The following is an 8,653-nucleotide window of genomic DNA, read 5'->3' on the forward strand; positions in this document are numbered from 1 at the left end:
CTTGTCCCCTTTAGTACCGGTTCGTGGCACGAACCGATACTATAGGTTAGACCTTTAGTACCGGTTGGTAACACAAACCGGTACTAAAGGGGCTCGTGGGGATCCGGCCTGACGCCAGCCTGCCACTACCCCTTTAGTACCGGTTCGTGGCACGAACCGGTACTAAAGGCTCAACACGAACCGGTACTATTGATCGCAGCCACGAACCGACACTATTGATCACATTAGTGCTGGTTTTTTTACAAACCGGCATTAATGTGCTTCAAATTAAACCCTTTTTCTACTAGTGTCTAGACATATAATTACTCAAGCGTCCAATCATATAAGAATTACTTTTCAATTGTCTACTAACATAAGTGATACGTCCATTTAGATCATGCTTTTATGATCATATTTATTGCATTATGGGCTGTTATTTCACGTTATGTCATGATACTTATGGCTATTCTCTCTTATTTTACAAGGTTTACATGAAGAGGGAGAATGCCGGCAGCTGGAATTCTGGGCTGGAAAAGGACCAAATATTGACAGACTATTCTCCGCAACTTCAAAAGTCCTGAAACTCCACGGAATACCTTAGAATAAATAAAGAAAAATCGTCACCAAAGATGAAGACCAGGGGGCCCACACCCTGCTCACGAGGGTGGGGGCGCCCCCCCCCCCCTCGGCGTGCCCCCCTACCTCGTGGGCCCCCTGGTGGCTCTCAGACGCCCATCTTCTCCTATATGAAGTCTTTCGATGAGAAAAAAATCAGAGAGAACCTTTCGGGATGAGACTCCGCCACCACGAGGCAGAACCTTGGCGGAACCAATCTAGGGCTCTAGCGGAGCTTTTCTGCCGGGGACACTTCCCTCCGGGAGGGGGAAATCATCACCATCGTCATCACCAACGCTCCTCTCATCGGGAGAGGGCAATCTCCATCAACATCTTCACCAGCACCATCTCATCTCCAAACCCTAGTTCATCTCTTGTATCCAATTCTTGTCTCCAAGTCCGGGATTGGTGCTAGTAGTTTGCTAGTAGTGTTGATTACTCTTTGTAGTTGATGCTAGTTGGTTTACTTGGTGGAAGATCATATGTTCAGATCATATATGCACATTATTACCCCTCTGATTATGAACATGAATATGATTTGTGAGTAGTTACGTTTGTTCCTGAGGACAAGGGAGAAGTCTTGCTATTATTAGTCATGTGAATTTGGTATTCGTTCAATATTTTGATCAGATGTATGTTGTCTAACCTCTAGTGGTGTTATGTGAACATCGACTACATAACACTTCACCATTATTTGGGCCTAGAGGAAGGCATTGGGAAGTAATAAGTAGATGATGGGTTGCTAGAGTGATAGAAGCTTAAACCCTAGTTTATGCGTTGCTTCGTAAGGGGCTGATTTGGATCCACATGTTTCATGCTATGGTTAGGTCTACCTTAATACTTGTGTTGTAGTTGCGGATGCTTGCAATAGAGGTTAATCATAAGTGGGATGCTTGTCCTATTAAGGGCAGTACCCAAGCACCGGTCGACCCACATATTAAATTATCAAAGTACCGAACGAGAATCATATGAGCGTGATGAAAACTAGCTTCACGATATTCCCATGTGTCCTCGGTAGCGCTTTTCCTATTATAAGAGTTTGTCCAGGCTTGTCCTTTGCTACAAAAAGGATTGGGCCACCTTGCTGCACTTTATTTAATTTTGTTACTTGTTTCTCGTTACAATTTATCTTATCACAAAATTATCTGTTACCACTTATTTCAGTACTTGCAGAGAATACCTTGCTGAAAACCGCTTATCATTTCCTTCTGCTCCTTGTTGGGTTCGACACTCTTACTTATCGAAAGGACTACGATAGATACCCTATACTTGTGGGTCATCAAGACTCTTTTCTGGCGCCGTTGCCGGGTAGTGAAGCGCCTTTGGTAGGTGGAATTTGGTAAGGAAAAATTTATTTAGTGTGCTGAAATTTTTTGTCACTTGTTACTATGGAAAGTAATTGTTTGAGGGGCTTGTTCGGGGTATCTTCACCCCGTCCGGTTTAGCCAAGAGTTGCTCCTCAACCCACTGAACATACTGAGTCTATTGAAGATGAAACTGCTTTTCAGATTCCTTTGGGTATGATGGAAAAACTGCTAGCTAACACTTTCGCAGGAGATGGAACAAAGCATCCTGACGAACATCTACGCTTTGTGGATGATACTTGTGGACTATTTAAGCTTGCAGGTATGCCCGATGATGGTGTTAAGAAGAAGGCTTTCCCTTTTTCTTTGGGGGGAGACGCATTGACATGGTATAGGCTATGTGATGAGACGAGATCATGGAACTATAAAAGAGTGAAATTGGAATTTCATCAAAAGTATTACCCTATGCATCTTGTTCATCGTGATCGCAATTATATATATAATTTTTGGCCTCGCGAAGGAGAAATCATCGCTCAAGCTTGGGGGAGGCTTAAATGAATGTTATATTCATGCCCCAATCATGAGCTCTCAAAATTGACAATTCTCCAGAATTTTTATGCTCGGCTTTCTGATAACAATTGCACCATGCTCGATACTTCTTGTGCTGGCTCTTTTATGATGAAGTCTATTGAACTTGGATGGAATATATTGGATAGAATTAAACGCAACTCTGAAGATTGGGACCTCGACGAAGGTAAGGAGTGAGGTATGACACCCATGTTTGATTGTGTTAAATCTTTTATTGATACCGATGTTTTCCGTAAGTTTAGCACTAAATATGGACTTGACCCTGAGATAGTAGCTTCTTTCTGTGAATATTTTGCTACTTATGTTGATCTCCCCAAGGAGAAGTGGTTTCAATATCATCCTCCCATAGAAGTAAAAGTAGAAGCACCTATTAAAGTTGAAGAAAACATTGTCACTTACAATGATCCTATTGTTCCTACTTCTTATGTTGAGAAACCCCCTTTCCCTGTTAGAATGAAGGATCATGCTAAAGCTTCAACTATTGTTCGTAAAAGCAATATTAGGACTTATACCTCCTGAGCAAGTCAAAGTAGAACCCAATATTGCTATTGTTAAAGATCTCTTGTCGGGTAGTATTGATGGGCATGTTATTCAATTCACTGGTGAAACTGCTAGAGTTGCTAAACCCTGTGATAGAGATAAACATAGACCTGTGGTAGGCATGCCTGTTATTTTGTTAAAATAGGAGATCATTGTTATCATGGCTTATGTGATATGGGTGCTAGTGCTAGTGTTATACCATTTAACTTATACAAAGAAATTATTCATGTTACAATTAAACTTGCAAATAGAGATACTATATCTCCAATGGGAATTGTTAGAGATGTTGAAGTCTTGTGTGGGAAAACCAAATATCCCGTTGATTTTCTTGTTCTTGGTTCTCCACAAGATAGCTTTTGTCCCATTATATTTGGTAGACCCTTCTTGAGTACTGTTAAAGCTAAGATAGACTGCGAAAAGAATGTTGTTACTACTGGCTTGGATGATATGGTTCATGAGTTTAATTTCTCTAAATTTAGTAAACAACATCGTGAGGAAGAATTGCCTAGTAAGGATGAAATTATTGGTCTTGCCTCTATTGCTGTACCTCCTAGTGATCCTTTAGAATAGTATTTGCAAGATCATGAAAATGATATGTTTATGAATGAAAGAAGGGAAATAGATGAAGTATTCTTTAAACAAGAACCTATTCTACAACACAATTTACCTGTTGAAATCCTAGGGGACCCCATCCACCCAAGGGTGATCCCGTGTTTGAGCTTAAACCGTTGCCGGATAATCTTAAATATGCTTATCTTGATGAAAAGAAAATATATCATGTTATTATTAGCGCTAACCTTTCAGAGCATGAAGAATAAAGATTATTGAAAACTCTGAAGAAGCACCGTGCTGCTATTGGATATACTCTGGATGATCTTAAGGGCATTAGTCCCACTCTATGTCAACATAAAATAAATTTGGAAGCTAATGCCAAACCAGTTTGTGATCCTCAACGACGTTTGAATCCTAAAAAGAAAGAAGTGGTAAGAAAAGAAATACTCAAGCTTCTGGAGGAAGGTATAATTTATCCCGTTGTTGATAGTCAGTGGGTAAGTCTTGTTCATTGTGTCCCTAAGAAGGGAGGTATTACTGTTGTCCCTAATGATAAAGATGAATTGATCCCTCAAAGAATTATCACAGGTTATAGGATGGTAATTGATTTCCGTAAGTTAAATAAAGCTACTAATAAAGATCATTACCCCTTACCTTTTATTGATCAAATGCTAGAAAGACTATGCAAACATACACATTATGGCTTTCTAGATGGTTATTCTGGTTTCTCTCAAATACCTGTGTCAGCTAAAGATCAATCAAAGACTACTTTTACATGCCCTTTTGGTACTTTCGCTTATAGACGTATGCCTTTTGGTTTGTGTAATGCACCTTCTACCTTTCAAAGATGCATGATGGCTATATTCTCTGACTTTTGCGAAAAGATTTGTGAGGTTTTCATGGATGACTTTTCCGTCTATGGTTCCTCTTTTGATGATTGCTTAAGCAATCTTGATCGAGTTTTGGAGAGATGTGAAGAAACTAATCTTGTCTTGAATTTGGAAAAGTGCCACTTTGTGGTTAATGAAGGTATTGTCTTGGGGCACAAAGTTTCCGAAAGAGGTATCGAAGTTGATAAAGCCAAGGTTGATGCTATTGAAAAGATGCCATGTCCAAAGGACATCAAAGGTATAAGAAGTTTCCTTGGTCACGCCGGATTTTATAGGAGGTTCATTAAGGACTTCTCAAAAATCTCTCGGCCTCTGACTAATTTATTACAAAAAGATGTACCGTTTGTCTTTGATGATGATTGTGTAGAAGCATTTGAAATACTTAAGAAAGCACTAGTCTCTGCACCTGTTGTTCAGCCACCTGATTGGAATTTACCCTTTGAAATTATGTGTGATGCTAGTGATTATGCTGTAGGTGCTGTTCTAAGGCAGAGAGTTGATAAGAAATTAAATGTTATCCATTATGCTAGTAAGACTCTAGATAGTGCTCAAAGAAATTATGCTACTACCGAAAAGGAATTTTTAGCTGTGGTGTTTGCTTGTGATAAGTTTAGACCTTATATTGTTGATTCTAAAGTTACTATTCACACTGATCATGTTGCGATTAAGTATCTTATGGAAAAGAAGGATGCAAAACCTAGACTTATTAGATGGGTTCTCCTGCTTCAAGAATTTGATTTGCATATTGTTGATAGAAAGGGAGCTGAGAACCCCGTTGCAGATAACTTGTCTAGGCTAGAGAATGTTCTTGATGAACCACTACCTATTAATGATACCTTTCCTGATGAGCAATTAAATGTCATAAGTACTTCTCGTAGAACTCCATGGTATGCTGATTATGCTAATTATATTGTTGCTAAATTTATACTGCCTAGCTTCACATAACAACAAAATAAAAAGTTTTTCTATGACTTGCGACATTACTTTTGGGATGACCCACATCTTTATAAAGAAGGAGTAGATGGTATTATTAGACGTTGTGTACCTGAGCATGAACAGGAACAGATCCTACTCAAGTGTCACTCCGAAGCTTATGGAGGACATCACACTGGAGATAGAACTGCACATAAGGTATTGCAATCCGGTTTTTATTGGCCTACTCTCTTCAAGGATGCCAGTAAGTTTGTTTTGTCTTGCGATGAATGTCAAAGAATTGGTAATATCAGTAGACGTCAAGAAATGCCTATGAATTATTCACTTGTTATTGAGCCATTTGATGTTTGGGGCTTTGATTATATGGGACCTTTTCCTGCCTCTAATGGTTACACTCATATTCTAGTTACTGTTGATTACGTTACTAAGTGGGTAGAAGCTATTCCAACTAGTAGTGCTGATCACAACACTTCTATTAAAATGCTTAAGGAAGTTATTTTTCCAAGGTTTGGAGTCCCTAGATACTTAATGACTGACGGTGGTTCACACTTTATTCATGGTGCTTTCCGTAAGATGCTTGCTAAATACGACGTTAATCATAGGATTGCATCTCCTTATCACCCTCAGTCTAGTGGTCAAGTAGAATTGAGCAATAGGGAGCTCAAATTAATTTTACAAAAGACTGTTAATAGGTCTAGAAAGAATTGGTCCAAGAAACTTGACGATGCATTATGGGCCTATAGAACTGCATATAAAAATCCTATGGGTATGTCTCCGTACAAAATGGTCTATGGAAAAGCTTGTCATTTACCTCTCGAACTAGAACATAAGGCATATTGGGCTATTAAAGAGCTCAACTATGATTTCAAACTTGCCGGTGAGAAGAGGTTATTTGATATTAGCTCACTTGATGAATGGAGAGCCCAAGCATATGAAAATTCCAACTTGTTTAAAGAAAAAGTTAAAAGATGGGATGACAAAAGGATACAAAAGCGTGAGTTTAATGTAGGTGATTATGTATTGCTATACAACTCTCGTTTAAGATTTTTTGCAGGAAAACTTCTCTCTAAATGGGAAGGTCCCTACGTTATCGAGGAGGTCTATCGTTCCGGTGCCATAAAAATCAACAACTTCGCAGGCACAAATCAGAAGGTGGTAAACGGTCAAAGGATCAAACACTATATCTCAGGTAATCCTATAAATGTTGAAACTAATATTATTGAAACCGTGACCCCGGAGGAGTACATAAAGGACACTTTCGAGAATGTTCCAGACTCCGAAAAGGAATAGGTATGTTGTACGGTAAGCAAACCGACTCCAAAACAATTTTTAAGGCAATATTTCTCCGTTTTGAAATATTTAGAAAAATAGAAAAATAAATAGCAGTCCGGGGAGGACACGAGGCCTCCACGAGGGTGGAGGGCGCACCCAACCCCCTGGGCGCGCACCCCTACCTCCTGAGCACCCCGTGTGCCCTCCGGACTCCGTTTCCTTGCACGATACGTATTTTGGTCGGTAAAAATTCATTATATATACTCCCGAAGGTTTTGACAACCGTATCACGCAAATATCCTCTGTTTTCGTTTCGAGTTGTTTCCGTTGCAGATTTAGAGCACCATGACTTCTCCCACTTCCAGCAACGAAGACAAGGATGCTTGGCTATTGAAGATAGAGTTGAAGAGAGAGGAACCAGAAGAAATCAACAAGGATGAAAGGATCAAGAAGTCCATGGAGGTTCAAGCTCCCGTGGTGAACGAAGAATACATCCCTCAACCCTTACCTAACCTTTTCACTCCAACAGAAATTGAAGCTTTCAAGATGATTGAGTTAGCCCGCATATAGAACAAGTATCTTACACAGGAGAATATTTTGTTGAAGGACCATATTACTGGGCTCAAGGGCATTATCCGCAAGTTGGAGGAGCTTTTACGCTCGATGTGCGATTATCCACCGTTATCTTCACCACCTCCATCACCTCCGAGGATATAATCACATTGGTATGGGCACTCCCCTTGGCGACTGCCAAGCTTGGGGGAGGTGCCCTGGTATCGTATCACCATCACAACTCCTATCTTTACAGGTTTTTTTTAGTTCGATCCTATTAGTAGTATCTAGATTTAGTAGAATAAAGTCATGGCATGATCTAGTTTTGAGTTTTGCTTTATGATATTTCCTTGTAATCGAGTTCGTGAGCTTTATAATAAAGATTAGTGTTGAGTCAATGGCTTGAGTATTTTGCCATGATCTTGGGAAAGTAGAAGAAAAGAACAAAAAGAATCAAGAGTTCATATTGATCTTATTGAAAGTAGTGACTTCACATAGAAAGATTATGATGATTTAAAGTTGTTAGGAGTTGGCAAATATAGCTTTGGTCATCGTTGCAATTAATAGGAAGTAATAAGGAAAGAGAGGTTTCACATATAGATATATTATCATTGACATCTTTTATGGTTGGGAGCACTCATTAAAATATGACATGCTAAAGAGTTGAGGTTGGACAAGGAAGATAACATAATGAGTTATGTTTTCTTACATTCGAGATAAAGTATGTTGTCATGGATCCTCTACCATGTTGAGCTTGCCTTTCCCCCTCATGCTAGCCAAATTCTTAGCACCAAGTAGAAATACTACTTGTACTTCCAAACACCCTTAAACCAGTTTTGCCATGAGAGTCCACCATATCTACCTATTGATTGAGTAAGATCCTTCAAGTAAGTTGTCATCGGTGCAAGCAATAAAAATTGCTCTCTAAATATGCATGACTTATTAATGTAGAGAAATAAGCTTTGTACGAACTTGTTGTGGACGCAATAAAAGCGACGGACTGCATAATAAAGGTTCACATACAAGGGGCAATATAAAGTGACGTTCTTTTGCATTAAGATTTTGTGCATCGACCCTAAACGTGCATGAAAACCTCTGCTTCCCTCTGCGAAGGGCCTATCTTTTTGTCGGTGTACTCCTTGAGCATATAAAAGGAGGCCCATGCGCAACGTAGAGGGGGGTTCGGGAGACAGAAAAACACTCACGCTCGGCCTCGTTAGCAGCTCGGTTGTACTGTAGCACTCAGCGCTCCTGAGCAAGAACTCAATACAATCAGACAAGCAGCAGTAGGAGTATTATCTCTCCGGAGAGCTCCGAAGCTGGGTAAACTGTTCGTGTGCTTCGCCTCGATCCGCTCTTCTTGCGATCGCCGCCCCCCGCCGAACCGAAAGGGGCTCGGTCCGCCGGCCCCATAGGTGTTTGTGGATC

Source organism: Triticum dicoccoides, unplaced genomic scaffold (genome assembly GCF_002162155.2).
Source record: "Triticum dicoccoides isolate Atlit2015 ecotype Zavitan unplaced genomic scaffold, WEW_v2.0 scaffold144827, whole genome shotgun sequence".
NCBI classification, from domain to species: domain Eukaryota; kingdom Viridiplantae; phylum Streptophyta; class Magnoliopsida; order Poales; family Poaceae; genus Triticum; species Triticum dicoccoides.